Here is an 18,183-nt window from a genome sequence, read left to right as displayed (position 1 = left end):
AACAAGACAATGATCCAAAACATAAAGCAAAATCTACAATGGAATGGTTCACAAATAAACTTATCCAGGTGTTAAAATGGCCAAGTCAAAGTCCAGACCTGAATCCCATCGAGAATCTGTGGAAAGAGCTGAAAACTGCTGTTCACAAACGCTCTCCATCCAACCTCACTGAGCTCGAACTGTTTTGCAAGGAAGAATGGGCAAAAATTTCAGTATCTCGATGTGCAAAACTAATAGAGACATACCCCAAGCGACTTGCAGCTGTAATCGCAGCAAAAGGTGGCGCTACAAAGTATTAACGCAAGGGGGCTGAATAATATTGCACGCCCCACTTTTCAGTTTTTTATTTCTAAAAAAAGTTTAAAATATCCAATACATTTCGTTCCACTTCACGATTGTGTCCCGCTTGTTGTTGATTCTTCACAAAAAAATTAGAATTTCATATCTTTATGTTTAAAGTCTGAAATGTGGCAAAAGGTTGAAAAGTTCAAGGGGGCTGAATACTTTTGCAAGGCACTGTATGTTTGATCAACAGACATGGTTGTGCAATAGAAGCACTCGTCCCTGGGTGGGCTCGAACCACCAACCTTTCGGTTAACAGCCGAACGCGCTAACCGATTGCGCCACAGAGACACAAGCACAGCAGTTTCATTAGACGGTACACACGAGTCACATGACTGGCTAACGTTTAAGTCAGGCTAATAAACATTATAATAGTGTTGCTAGCTATATTTAGCGAGTTTTCAGACCCTCTAGCAACTTTTCTGGTGTTATTGGAGACTTTTGGAGACTCGGATGTGAAAGCACATATCGTTCTGCAGTTACTGTCCTCACCGAGCAGCGGGTGCTGCTGTTGTTCTGTTGAGCCTATCCCAGCTTTTCAACGGGCACAAGGCACACAGTAACACCCTGGACGGGAAGCCAGTCCATCACAGGGCAGACACACATACACACACACCCACAAACCCACACACACATTCACCTATAGGGCAATTCAGTGTCTCCAATTAACCTGACTGCATGTGTTTGGACTGTGGGAGGAAACCGGAGCTCCCGGAGAACATGCAAACTCCCCACTCTATAAAGGACCTGGACCGCCCGTCTAGGGATCGAACCCAGGACCTTCTTGCCGTGAGGCAACAGGGCTAGCCACCGTGCTGCCCTTATTATATTTAATTAGGCCTATTATAAAATGTTTTAGGTAACATGAAAATGTTTATATTGTTTATTGCATTTCAAAAATAGAAAAAAAAACATTGAATCATGTTTTAAAATGATAGATAAAATATCTTTAAAAAGCAAAACTAGTGCAGAATGATGCATTTGTGTGTATTAATTCAACATTTTTGTTGTATGTGTTTGTTGTCATGAGCAGAACAGTAAAGTGCATCCAATAAATGATGATGTGGAGACTGTCCGCGCGACAGAAGAGTAAGAAACAAGTGATTTTACATCTTAAAACAGCTGGATGGATAATGAAAATGCAACAATCATGTATAAAAGATTACATTTATGTCCTTTAGTGTTTTTACCCATCATGCTTTTCTTGTGATTTTGACTGAATGATGCAAAGCTTAACTCTGATTGGTTGTGTCTGCTGAGTAATCAATCAGTGGACATTTAATAGCTTAAACAACAAATGTTAGCTGTGTGTAGAAGAGCGTACTTATATACTGCACGAGTATATACTAAATTGCACTAGTATACTGTGCAGTACAGCCAAAATACATACTGTATACTACACAGTGCATAAGTATTCACTGTATACTACATGTTGCAAGAATACATACTGTATACTAAATAGTGTACTAATGTAAACTGTATATTTCATTTTGCACCACTGTATACTGTGTACTGAATATTCCTTTGAGAAGCAAAAATCAAAGCTCATATTCAAATACAAGAACTTGGACATAACCGTGTGTTTATGTTTTCCTGAGTAGAAGAAGAAGAAAATTCCATTAACAGAAGAAAATGTTGAAGCTGTCAGCACTACAGAAAGGTAATAAAAGTGCAGAAGACTGAAAACTTTAGATAAATGATTTTTAAGCAACAGATGGATATGAGCAACATGTTCATGTATTTTTTAAGGTTGTTTATGGCCTTGAGTACAGCTAGACAGCATGTCGTGTTCTATTATATCTTTTATTGTAAAATTAGTTTTAATTAGTTTAAACAGACAGAGAAGTGTAATCATTTCTTCTGTGTTGAATATGCCATGTTGTGCTAATTTCCATGTGGTTTATAATGATGAGATGTAGGGTGGATGAAGCCCAGAGTGAAAAGGCTAAAACACCCACACCAGTCCTCTCCGACGACAGAAAACAGCAGATACAGGACAGAGGGTAAGAAATGCAGCAGCGTATAGCTGTACGTTCATAAAGGTTAATACTGAACATGAACCCTGATCAGTATTGTGTTTGTGTCTGTCTGATTTAATTGCAGGTTTGAAAACTTGGGAAACAGCTGCTACGTAAATGCCAGTATGCAGTGCCTGTTCAGCGCAGAATCTTTCTGCAAACAGCTCATGAAGAACATAAATGAGGACATGCCAGATGAATCAGCCAACCTTACCGGGTAGAGAAGAAGAAACAATGTTTTCTCAGTTTATTTATTATTTACTATTCAATTTCTTATTTTAGATTATGAATGATGAGAATGCTGATCTGGTAAAGTGTGTTTTGTGCTTTTGCAGATGTTTTGCAAAGCTGTGGTCCATGAGAGAGAGCTCTGATTGGTCCACCAAGAACTCTCTTGTCTTGAAATTGATCGAGGCAGCTGCGCTTAACAACCCTGAATTTACATCTTACACTCAGAATGTAAGAAAACAGAACACAGACACCCTGAACATGATTGTTTTGTGTTTTAGGATGTGAAATGAACTCAGCTAACACAGTTGCAAGTAAGATTGAAATGTTTGAATGTTTAGGATGCTCAGCAGTTCATGTTCCACTGTTTGATGGAAATGGAGCAAACCATGAGTGGTGCAGGGGACATGGCTGTTGAATCCACAGTCAAAAAGAACTTCAACTTTCAGCTCTTGTGTATCATCACATGTAAAGGGTGAGAACCACTAATAAACTAAATGTTTATGTTCTTTCATTTGTTCTATTTTTACTAGAAATGACATGTCCACTTTGTGTGTGTAGATGTGGAGCTGAGAAAACCAGGATTGAGAACTATAACCACCTCTCACTTGGTCTTGTGCCTCAGGGATCCATCAAAGACGGCCTAAATGTATTTTTTAGGGTAAGTAGCACACACATCCATGCAAGTTCCAGTATGTACACAGTGAACAGGGCACTAATGCATTAAATGATGTCACACTCACACTAAAACCAGATTGAATTTTCTCTCAACTTTGCATTAAATGTGTGTGTGTGTGTGTGTGTGTGTGTGTGTGTGTGTGTGTGTGTTGCTCGCTCTCCGTGATACTGAAAGTTTTCGGATTTGAATATCGATAATAAACAGCTTTTATTACGGGTTACGATTAATTCTCTCTACTGATGCAATGCTGAAAAGGGTTGATTAGATTACAGCCAATAAGAACAGTGCAGAAATAAAAGACTCGGTTCCTTTCGTTCATTTCAAATATCCGTTCAATAGAATCGGATCGTTGGCGAACTGGTATATCTGCCGATACCACTGAGCATGTGAGTGAGAGGGGTGCGCCTGTTTAGCGGAGCAGCCTTGTGATGTCAGGAACGAGATCAGTGAGATTCAAACGCCGATCTGCTCTGACAAAAGCGAGAGAGCTACTGATAACTTTACTGATACCTTTACTGATAACTTTACTGATAATGCTTTGGAAATTTCGAGATGGAAACCCCGAACGTGAAGTATAGACGTAATGAAATACAGTGTCTGTGTAGCCCCGAATATTTTTAAAAACACATTCGTTTTAATTCAACTGATTTTATTAAAATAGAATTATAAGAACTTTGAAACAGATTTTATTAGTAATTTACACATTTAGTTTCATATTTTTTTTAATAATAATTATTAAATGATTTATTTTTTCGGTGCATGTAATTACTTTTCCGAGATTATCTGGCGTACCACCTCATGCTGCTTCACGTACCACCAGTGGTACGCATACCACAGTTTGAGAACTGGACTGGACTATTCCATGAATTATTCTTTATTTTTCTCTCTTTATCTGTATAATTTTATGCTGAGGCCTTCATGCATTTAAAGAACCCCCTCCTGCCTAGGGTCTGCTTTATCTCAGATCTATCCAATTTGGAAAAGAACTAAGTGATTTCTAGCAAAGACAATCCAACATGTTGTAATGTTTATGAATAAAATCCTCAGACAGACTGTCCGGGTAAGTCTACCAGTTATGTATCATTTCTATTTTAATACTGTGTTAAACTGGAGATATAGTGTTAAGAATGATGTTATACCAATATCCTGAACACAAAGCTAAAGAACATTTGTACTGCATGTTTAAATCACATATGTATTGATTTCTGTGTATTAGAGCTGTTTAATCTATATAATCAGTATTTAGATTTTGTTCTGTTATTATGTTAGTGATATTAAGATTTCACTTTTACAATCAGATACGTTTTAAGATTACTTTGTGTAATAAAACTCTTCCCACACTAAGAGCAATGCTATGGTTTCTCTCCAGTGTGAATGCGCTGGTGTATTTTGAGAGCACTTTGTCGATTAAAACTCTTTCCACACTGTGAGCACTGATATGGTTTCTCTCCAGTGTGAATGCGCTGGTGTTTTTTCAGATCACTCTGTCCATTGAAACTCTTTCCACACTGTGAGCACTGATACGGTTTCTCTCCAGTGTAAATGCGCTGGTGTACTTTGAGATCACTCTGTGCATTAAAACTCTTCCCACACTGTGAGCACTGATACGGTTTTTCTCCAGTGTGAATGCGCTGGTGTCTTTTAAAATGACTCAGTTGATTAAAACTCTTTCCACACTGTAAGCACTGATATGGTTTCTCTCCAGTGTGAATGCGCTGGTGTCTTTTAAAATGACTCAGTTGATTAAAACTCTTCCCACACTGTAAGCACTGATATGGTTTCTCTCCAGTGTGAATGCGCTGGTGTATTTTGAGAGGACTTTGATGATTAAAACTCTTCCCACACTGTGAGCACTGATATGGTTTCTCTCCAGTGTGAATGCGCTGGTGTTTTTTTAGATCACTCTGTGTACTGAAACTCTTCCCACACTGTGAGCACTGATATGGGTTCTCTCCAGTGTGAATGCGCTGGTGTATTTCGAGATCACTCTGTGTATAAAAACTCTTCTCACACTGTGAGCACTGATATGGTTTCTCTCCAGTGTGAATGCGCTGGTGTATTTTGAGATTACTCTGTGTATAAAAACTCTTCTCACACTGTGAGCACTGATATGGTTTCTCTCCAGTGTGAATGCGCTGGTGTATTTTGAGATTACTCTGTCGATTAAAACTCTTCCCACACTGTGAGCACTGATATGGTTTCTCTCCAGTGTGAATGCGCTGGTGTATTTTGAGATCACTCTGTGTATTAAAACTCTTCCCACACTGTGAGCACTGATACGGTTTTTCTCCAGTGTGAATGCGCTGGTGTCTTTTAAAATGACTCAGTTGATTAAAACTCTTCCCACACTGTGAGCACTGATATGGTTTCTCTCCAGTGTGAATGCACTGGTGTTTTTTTAGATCACTCTGTGTATTAAAACTCTTCTCACACTGTGAGCACTGACATGGTTTCTCTCCAGTGTGAATGCGCTGGTGTATTTTGAGATTACTCTGTGTATAAAAACTCTTCTCACACTGTGAGCACTGATATGGTTTCTCTCCAGTGTGAATGCGCTGGTGTATTTTGAGATTACTCTGTCGATTAAAACTCCTCCCACACTGTGAGCACTGATATGGTTTCTCTCCAGTGTGAATGCGCTGGTGTATTTAGAGAGCACCCCGAGTACTGAAGCTCCTCCCACACTGTGAGCAGACGTTTCCCTCTTCCTGTGTGGGACTGAGAGACGTGTTAATGCTGACAGTACCAGAGGACGTTTGCTGATTACTGGAGCTTCTGGTGGGCGTCAGATCCTCATGTTCAGTCTTAATCTTCACCAGAGTCTCATATTTAACATGGTTGCAGCTCTTGATGTGATTGTGGAGCTGATTTTGGGTTGTAGAGGAACGTGGACATGAGGAGCAGGAGAAATCCTTGTTCAGTTCTGAAACAGAAAATAATCAAATACATTTATAACATTATAAATAATCAAATACATTTATAACATTATAAATAATCAAATACATTTATAACATTATAAATCATCAAATACATTTACAACATTATAAATAATCAAATACATTTATAACATTATAAATAATCAAATACATTTATAACATTATAAATAATCAGATACATTTATAACATTATAAATCATCAAATACATTTATAACATTATAAATAATCAGATACATTTATAACATTATAAATCATCAAATACATTTATAACATTATAAATATTAAAATACATTTATAACATCATAAATCATCAAATACATTTATAACATTATAAATCATCAAATACATTTATAACATTATAAATAATAAAATACATTTATAACATTATAAATAATCTAATACATTTATAACATTAGAAATCATCAAATACATTTATAACATTAGAAATCATCAAATACATTTATAACATTAGAAATCATCAAATACATTTATAACATTATAAATAATCAAATACATTTATAACATTATAAATCATCAAATACATTTATAACATTATAAATCATCAAATACATTTATAACATTATAAATCATCAAATACATTTATAACATTATAAATCATCAAATACATTTATAACATTATAAATCATCAAATACATTTATAACATTATAAATCATCAAATACATTTATAACATTATAAATCATCAAATACATTTATAACATTATAAATCATCAAATACATTTATAACATTATAAAAAATAAAATACATTTATAACATTATAAATAATAAACACATTTATAACATTATAAATAATAAATACATTTATAACGTTATAAATAATAAACACATTTATAACATTATAAATAATAAACACATTTATAACATTATAAATAATAAATACATGTATAACATTATAAATCATCAAATACATTTATAACATTATAAATCATCAAATACATTTATAACATTATAAATAATAAACACATTTATAACATTATAAATAATAAATACATTTATAACATTATAAATCATCAGATACATTTATAACATTATAAATCATCAAATACATTTATAACATTATAAATAATCAGATACATTTATAACATTATAAATCATCAAATACATTTATAACATTATAAATAATAAAATACATTTATAACATTATAAATAATCAAATACATTTATAACATTATAAATCATCAAATACATTTATAACATTATAAATCATCAAATACATTTATAACATTATAAATCATCAAATACATTTATAACATTATAAATCATCAAATACATTTATAACATTATAAATCATAAAATACATTTATAACATTATAAATCATCAAATACATTTATAACATTATAAATCATCAAATACATTTATAACATAATAAATCATCAAATACATTTATAACATTATAAATAATCTAATACAATTATAACATTATAAATAATAAATACATTTATAACATTATAAATCATCAGATACATTTATAACATTATAAATCATCAAATACATTTATAACATTATAAATAATCAGATACATTTATAACATTATAAATCATCAGATACATTTATAACATTATAAATCATCAGATACATTTATAACATTATAAATCATCAAATACATTTATAACATTATAAATAATCAGATACATTTATAACATTATAAATAATAAAATACATTTATAACATTATAAATAATAAAATACATTTATAACATTATAAATAATAAAATACATTTATAACATTATAAATAATAAAATACATTTATAACATTATAAATAATCAAATACATTTATAACATTATAAATCATCAAATACATTTATAACATTATAAATCATCAAATACATTTATAACATTATAAATAATCAAATACATTTATAACATTATAAATCATCAAATACATTTATAACATTATAAATCATCAAATACATTTATAACATTATAAATCATCAAATACATTTATAACATTATAAATCATCAAATACATTTATAACATTATAAATCATCAAATACATTTATAACATTATAAATCATCAAATACATTTATAACATTATAAATCATCAAATACATTTATAACATCATAAATCATCAAATACATTTATAACATTATAAATAATAAAATACATTTATAACATTATAAATAATAAACACATTTATAACATTATAAATAATAAATACATTTATAACATTATAAATAATAAACACATTTATAACATTATAAATAATAAACACATTTATAACATTATAAATAATAAATACATTTATAACATTATAAATCATCTAATACATTTATAACATTATAAATCATCAAATACATTTATAACATTATAAATCATCAAATACATTTATAACATTATAAATAATCAAATACATTTATAACATCATAAATCATCAAATACATTTATAACATTATAAATAATAAAATACATTTATAACATTATAAATAATAAACACATTTATAACATTATAAATAATAAATACATTTATAACATTATAAATAATAAACACATTTATAACATTATAAATAATAAACACATTTATAACATTATAAATAATAAATACATTTATAACATTATAAATCATCTAATACATTTATAACATTATAAATCATCAAATACATTTATAACATTATAAATAATCAAATACATTTATAACATTATAAATCATCAAATACATTTATAACATTATAAATAATCAAATACATTTATAACATTATAAATAATCAAATACATTTATAACATTATAAATAATCAAATACATTTATAACATCATAAATAATAAAATACATTTATAACATTATAAATCATCAAATACATTTATAACATTATAAATAATCAAATACATTTATAACATTATAAATAATCAAATACATTTATAACATTATAAATAATCAAATACATTTATAACATCATAAATAATAAAATACATTTATAACATTATAAATAATTAAATACATTTATAACATTATACATAATCAAATACATTTATAACATTATAAATCATCAAATACATTTATAACATTATAAATAATCAAATACATTTATAACATTATAAATAATCAAATACATTTATAACATTATAAATAATCAAATACATTTATAACATCATAAATAATAAAATACATTTATAACATTATAAATAATTAAATACATTTATAACATTATACATAATCAAATACATTTATAACATTATAAATCATCAAATACATTTATAACATTATAAATCATCAAATACATTTATAACATTATAAATAATCAAATACATTTATAACATTATAAATAATCAAATACATTTATAACATTATAAATAATCAGATACATTTATAACATTATAAATCATCAAATACATTTATAACATTATAAATCATCAAATACATTTATAACATTATAAATCATCAAATACATTTATAACATTATAAATCATCAAATACATTTATAACATTATAAATCATCAAATACATTTATAACATTATAAATCATCAAATACATTTATAACATTATAAATCATCAAATACATTTATAACATCATAAATCATCAAATACATTTATAACATTATAAATAATAAAATACATTTATAACATTATAAATAATAAACACATTTATAACATTACAAATAATAAATACATTTATAACATTATAAATAATAAACACATTTATAACATTATAAATAATAAACACATTTATAACATTATAAATAATAAATACATTTATAACATTATAAATCATCTAATACATTTATAACATTATAAATCATCAAATACATTTATAACATTATAAATCATCAAATACATTTATAACATTATAAATAATCAAATACATTTATAACATCATAAATCATCAAATACATTTATAACATTATAAATAATAAAATACATTTATAACATTATAAATAATAAACACATTTATAACATTATAAATAATAAATACATTTATAACATTATAAATAATAAACACATTTATAACATTATAAATAATAAACACATTTATAACATTATAAATAATAAATACATTTATAACATTATAAATCATCTAATACATTTATAACATTATAAATCATCAAATACATTTATAACATTATAAATAATCAAATACATTTATAACATTATAAATCATCAAATACATTTATAACATTATAAATAATCAAATACATTTATAACATTATAAATAATCAAATACATTTATAACATTATAAATAATCAAATACATTTATAACATCATAAATAATAAAATACATTTATAACATTATAAATCATCAAATACATTTATAACATTATAAATAATCAAATACATTTATAACATTATAAATAATCAAATACATTTATAACATTATAAATAATCAAATACATTTATAACATCATAAATAATAAAATACATTTATAACATTATAAATAATTAAATACATTTATAACATTATACATAATCAAATACATTTATAACATTATAAATCATCAAATACATTTATAACATTATAAATCATCAAATACATTTATAACATTATAAATAATCAAATACATTTATAACATTATAAATAATCAAATACATTTATAACATTATAAATAATCAGATACATTTATAACATTATAAATCATCAAATACATTTATAACATTATAAATAATCAGATACATTTATAACATTATAAATCATCAAATACATTTATAACATCATAAATATTAAAATACATTTATAACATCATAAATCATCAAATACATTTATAACATTATAAATCATCAAATACATTTATAACATTATAAATAATCAAATACATTTATAACATTATAAATAATCTAATACATTTATAACATTAGAAATCATCAAATACATTTATAACATTATAAATCATCAAATACATTTATAACATTATAAATCATCAAATACATTTATAACATTATAAATAATCAAATACATTTATAACATTATAAATCATCAAATACATTTATAACATTATAAATCATCAAATACATTTATAACATTATAAATCATCAAATACATTTATAACATTATAAATCATCAAATACATTTATAACATTATAAATCATCAAATACATTTATAACATTATAAATCATCAAATACATTTATAACATTATAAAAAATAAAATACATTTATAACATTATAAATAATAAACACATTTATAACATTATAAATAATAAATACATTTATAACATTATAAATAATAAACACATTTATAACATTATAAATAATAAACACATTTATAACATTATAAATAATAAATACATGTATAACATTATAAATCATCAAATACATTTATAACATTATAAATCATCAAATACATTTATAACATTATAAATAATAAACACATTTATAACATTATAAATAATAAATACATTTATAACATTATAAATCATCAGATACATTTATAACATTATAAATCATCAAATACATTTATAACATTATAAATAATCAGATACATTTATAACATTATAAATCATCAAATACATTTATAACATTATAAATAATAAAATACATTTATAACATTATAAATAATCAAATACATTTATAACATTATAAATCATCAAATACATTTATAACATTATAAATCATCAAATACATTTATAACATTATAAATCATCAAATACATTTATAACATTATAAATCATCAAATACATTTATAACATTATAAATCATCAAATACATTTATAACATTATAAATCATCAAATACATTTATAACATTATAAATCATCAAATACATTTATAACATAATAAATCATCAAATACATTTATAACATTATAAATAATCTAATACAATTATAACATTATAAATAATAAATACATTTATAACATTATAAATCATCAGATACATTTATAACATTATAAATCATCAAATACATTTATAACATTATAAATAATCAGATACATTTATAACATTATAAATCATCAGATACATTTATAACATTATAAATCATCAGATACATTTATAACATTATAAATCATCAAATACATTTATAACATTATAAATAATCAGATACATTTATAACATTATAAATAATAAAATACATTTATAACATTATAAATAATCAAATACATTTATAACATTATAAATAATCAAATACATTTATAACATTATAAATAATCAAATACATTTATAACATTATAAATCATCAAATACATTTATAACATTATAAATCATCAAATACATTTATAACATTATAAATAATCAAATACATTTATAACATTATAAATCATCAAATACATTTATAACATTATAAATCATCAAATACATTTATAACATTATAAATCATCAAATACATTTATAACATTATAAATCATCAAATACATTTATAACATTATAAATCATCAAATACATTTATAACATTATAAATAATAAATACATTTATAACATTATAAATAATAAACACATTTATAACATTATAAATAATAAACACATTTATAACATTATAAATAATAAATACATTTATAACATTATAAATCATCTAATACATTTATAACATTATAAATCATCAAATACATTTATAACATTATAAATCATCAAATACATTTATAACATTATAAATAATCAAATACATTTATAACATCATAAATCATCAAATACATTTATAACATTATAAATAATAAAATACATTTATAACATTATAAATAATAAACACATTTATAACATTATAAATAATAAATACATTTATAACATTATAAATAATAAACACATTTATAACATTATAAATAATAAACACATTTATAACATTATAAATAATAAATACATTTATAACATTATAAATCATCTAATACATTTATAACATTATAAATCATCAAATACATTTATAACATTATAAATCATCAAATACATTTATAACATTATAAATAATCAAATACATTTATAACATTATAAATCATCAAATACATTTATAACATTATAAATAATCAAATACATTTATAACATTATAAATAATCAAATACATTTATAACATTATAAATAATCAAATACATTTATAACATCATAAATAATAAAATACATTTATAACATTATAAATCATCAAATACATTTATAACATTATAAATAATCAAATACATTTATAACATTATAAATAATCAAATACATTTATAACATTATAAATAATCAAATACATTTATAACATCATAAATAATAAAATACATTTATAACATTATAAATAATTAAATACATTTATAACATTATACATAATCAAATACATTTATAACATTATAAATCATCAAATACATTTATAACATTATAAATCATCAAATACATTTATAACATTATAAATAATCAAATACATTTATAACATTATAAATAATCAAATACATTTATAACATCATAAATAATAAAATACATTTATAACATTCTAAATCATCAAATACATTTATAACATTATAAATCATCAAATACATTTATAACATTATAAATAATCAAATACATTTATAACATTATAAATAATCAAATACATTTATAACATCATAAATAATAAAATACATTTATAACATTATAAATAATAAAATACATTCATAACATTATAAATCATCAAATACATTTATAACATTATAAATAATAAAATACATTTATAACATTATAAATAATCAAATACATTTATAACATTATAAATAATCAAATACATTAATAACATTATAAATAATAAAGATTGTTAGTAAATGTTAAACTGAGATCTGATGCTAAAGTCCTGTAACGTGATTCATCCTGCATTCATCATTTCCTGCTCACACTGATCTGCATGAGCACAATACAAGCTTTCACTGTATGATGCTTCATCCCAGCTGCCTCTGATTCTATTCAATCCAAATCTTATTTTATTCAAGATAAAAAATATCTTACTGAGTTCATCTTTATCTTCAGCTTCTTCCTTCTTCACAGGCTTCATCTGGAAACCTCCATCCTGTTGGTCCACTGGGGTGAGGTGTTCCTCAGAGGTGACGTGTTCCACAGGGATGAAAGATCCTTCACCTGAAATGTTTTTGTTTTGTGAAGAAAAAATAATAAGGTTGTTATTGTTGGTAGTAACGACCAACTTCTTTATTAAGCACTTACAGTGTATCACAAAAGTGAGTACACCCCTCACATTTCTGCAGATATTTAAGTATATCTTTTCATGGGACAACACTGACAAAATGACAATTTGACACAATGAAAAGTAGTCTGTGTGCAGCTTATATAACAGTGTAAATTTATTCTTCCCTCAAAATAAGTCAATATACAGCCATTAATGTCTAAACCACCGGCAACAAAAGTGAGTACACCCCTAAGAGACTACACCCCTAAATGTCCAAATTGAGCACTGCTTGTCATTTTCCCTCCAAAATGTCATGTGATTTGTTAGTGTTACTAGGTCTCAGGTGTGCATAGGGAGCAGGTGTGTTCAATTTAGTAGTACAGCTCTCACACTCTCTCATACTGGTCACTGAAAGTTCCAACATGGCACCTCATGGCAAAGAACTCTCTGAGGATCTTAAAAGACGAATTGTTGCGCTACATGAAGATGGCCAAGGCTACAAGAAGATTGCCAACACCCTGAAACTGAGCTGCAGCACAGTGGCCAAGATCATCCAGCGTTTTAAAAGAGCAGGGTCCACTCAGAACAGACCTCGCGTTGGTCGTCCAAAGAAGCTGAGTGCACGTGCTCAGCGTCACATCCAACTGCTGTCTTTGAAAGATAGGCGCAGGAGTGCTGTCAGCATTGCTGCAGAGATTGAAAAGGTGGGGGGTCAGCCTGTCAGTGCTCAGACCATACGCCGCACACTACATCAAATTGGTCTGCATGGCTGTCACCCCAGAAGGAAGCCTCTTCTGAAGTCTCTACACAAGAAAGCCCGCAAACAGTTTGCTGAAGACATGTCAACAAAGGACATGGATTACTGGAACCATGTCCTATGGTCTGATGAGACCAAGATTAATTTGTTTGGTTCAGATGGTCTCAAGCATGTGTGGCGGCAATCAGGTGAGGAGTACAAAGATAAGTGTGTCATGCCTACAGTCAAGCGTGGTGGTGGGAATGCCATGGTCTGGGGCTGCATGAGTGCATCAGGTGTTGGGGAGTTACATTTCATTGAGGGACACATGAACTCCAATATGTACTGTGAAATACTGAAGCAGAGCATGATCCCCTCCCTCCAGAAACTGGGTCGCAGGGCAGTGTTCCAGCATGATAATGACCCCAAACACACCTCTAAGACGACCACTGCTTTATTGAAGAGGCTGAGGGTAAAGGTGATGGACTGGCCAAGCATGTCTCCAGACCTAAACCCAATAGAACATCTTTGGGGCATCCTCAAGCGGAAGGTGGAGGAGCGCAAAGTCTCGAATATCCGCCAGCTCCGTGATGTCGTCATGGAGGAGTGGAAAAGCATTCCAGTGGCAACCTGTGAAGCTCTGGTAAACTCCATGCCCAGGAGAGTTAAGGCAGTTCTGGGAAATAATGGTGGCCACACAAAATATTGACACTTCAGGAACTTTCACTAAGGGGTGTACTGACTTTTGTTGCCGGTGGTTTAGACATTAATGGCTGTATATTGACTTATTTTGAGGGAAGAATAAATTTACACTGTTATATAAGCTGCACACAGACTACTTTTCATTGTGTCAAAGTGTCATTTTGTCAGTGTTGTCCCATGAAAAGATATACTTAAATATCTGCAGAAATGTGAGGGGTGTACTCACTTTTGTGATACACTGTAAGTTAGAACTAACAGACACGTACTTCTATACTACCTGTCAAAAAAGACGATCTATAAACCTTTGTTCAAACAGGGTTTCAGCAGATTTAATAATAATAATAATAACAAGAATGGGACAGTATGGAAAATAATAATAAAAACACAGAGTTTCTTATATTGTCTTTGACTTTTATTTGATGTCAGACAGGATGAAGCTGAGATATTTCATCTTTTTTCTGCTCAACTTCATTTCATTTATTAATAAACATCCATTCCTGCATTTCAGGCCTGCAATACATTCCAAAAAAAGTTGGGACCGTTCTTTATTGGGGACAGGTCAGGACTGCAGGCAGGCCGGTCCAGTACCTGTACCCTCTTATTCCTCAGCCACGCCTTTGTAATGTGTGCAGCAGGTGGATTTGCATCGTCTTGTTAAAAAATGCTGGACATCCCTGGAAAAGACGACGTCTTGAAGGCAGCACATGTTGCTGATAACAGTCTGGATCCTTTTTGTCTTTGGTCCGGATCACATGCTGTCCATTTTTCCATAAAAAGACCTGAAATGCTGATTCATCTGACCACAATACATGTTTCCGCCTTTGGGCAAGATGGCGGCGCATGCACCTGAGCGTCTCACCAGGCTTAGCGATCTAGTGTTTATTGCCAATTTGATGTGTTTTCACTTGAATCACGCCTGTTGACCTGGAATACCTGGTTATAATGTGTAAACCCTTTATAACCAGGTATTATAACCACCAGAGGTTTCCTGCATTGTTACTGCTGCAGTTTATATCCCTCCAGATGCTAATGCTAACGCAGCTATAAAAGACCTTTGTGAACCCAGATGGAGTCTTTATCGTTTCTGGGGATTTTAATCACTGCAGTTTAAGATCTGGACGTCCAAAGTTTCATCAGAAGCTACACCCCTCCCCCACCTGGGTCAGTCTGATCACCTGTCTTTGTTCCTGCTCCCCAAGTACACCCCAGTCATCAGACGTCTGATACCCACAATAAGGACAGTTAAGATCTGGACGGAAGCTGCAGACTCATCTCTCCAGGACCATCAGCACAAACAATCATGTATATATTGAATATATCAGCTTATATACTCGACTTTATTTATTCTCATTCATTACCCAATCATTCAGCCACTTGTATTCACCTGGCATTACTCTGTAATTATATACTAGTCTACACACTGTACAGTCAGCATTATCTGTTTAATATTCTTTACTTCTGTCTCCTCATTTCACTCACCTGCTCACTTATGCACTAAAATACACAAATATTACAAGTAATTCAGACACGACCAAATGAGGAGAAATTATTTTATAAAAAACGTTATAAAAAAGTCTTACTGAGTTCATCTGTATCTTCAGGTTCTTCCTTCTTCACAGGCTTCATCTGGAAACCTCCACACTGTTGGTCCTCTGAGAAGAGCAGTTCCACAGAAGCTACAAGTTCCGGAGGGATTAAAGTGACTTCACCTGAAATTCATCAATATGAGAAGAAGAAACTCAACAACTGGAGGAAACTGAAGGTTGTGGGTTTGATTTACAATCACAAATAAATCCTAGTTAGATTAAAACTTAAATCCAGACTGGAGTGTAGCAGCACAGGACAGTACGGTACAGTACAGGTTCTAATCCCACTATCCACATTCTCTTATTATTTCTACTGATTAGTGACTCCAATCAGGGCTCTAGAGTGCGACCAATTTGGTCGCACATGCGACCTAATTTCTCAATGGTGCGACTAAAAAAAATCTCAGGTCGCACCGGTGCGACCAGGCTTCCGAAGGAAAAAGAAAAACAACAGACACACATTAGGCCAATAACATGGTCTAAACCAATCAGAGATAGTGAAGGGCGGGACAATATTCTAGCGGCGATATGTAAGCAACATTCAGCTCAGCCAATCAGAATGCAGCACCCGGTTTATACATGTGCGTTCGGATGTTCTGCAGTAAGTTTAGTTTTGTATGAGACTCGCCGGATGTCCCCAGAATGGAAGTTCGGGTTCTGGAGCTAGGCAGTCTAAAGTGTTGTAACGCTCACCTAAGTCCTGACTAAACAGTTAAAGTGACTCTACCCTGTTGTGTGCCTTTATTCCCACACCTCCACCACCGCACAGCAAAAGACCCGCAGCATCCCCACCGGACAGCGGCTAGGTGAGACGACCCTCTAGTAGCAAGGGGCTAATGCTAGCGATAAAGTGCGACGATAGCGAAAGTAAAAACACGACAATATTTTCGTTAATAAAATATAAAAATAACTAAAAGACCATAATATATTAGAATACATGTAGTCAAAATACAC

General features: G+C 28.8%; 1 non-coding gene and 1 pseudogene across 1 annotated transcript; both read right to left on the bottom strand.

Annotated features, from left to right (window-relative positions):
• The window catches only part of LOC134328237 (NACHT, LRR and PYD domains-containing protein 12-like), a 228,143-nt pseudogene that overhangs the window by 7,499 nt on the left and 202,461 nt on the right, over nucleotides 1-18,183 (bottom strand).
• Nucleotides 560-633, bottom strand: trnan-guu (transfer RNA asparagine (anticodon GUU)). Its single transcript has one exon. It is a non-coding gene; the product is annotated as a tRNA-Asn (tRNA).

The sequence above is a fragment of the Trichomycterus rosablanca genome, chromosome 15 (genome assembly GCF_030014385.1).
Source record: "Trichomycterus rosablanca isolate fTriRos1 chromosome 15, fTriRos1.hap1, whole genome shotgun sequence".
NCBI lineage: Eukaryota > Metazoa > Chordata > Actinopteri > Siluriformes > Trichomycteridae > Trichomycterus > Trichomycterus rosablanca.
This window is presented reverse-complemented; position numbering and strand designations above follow the sequence as displayed.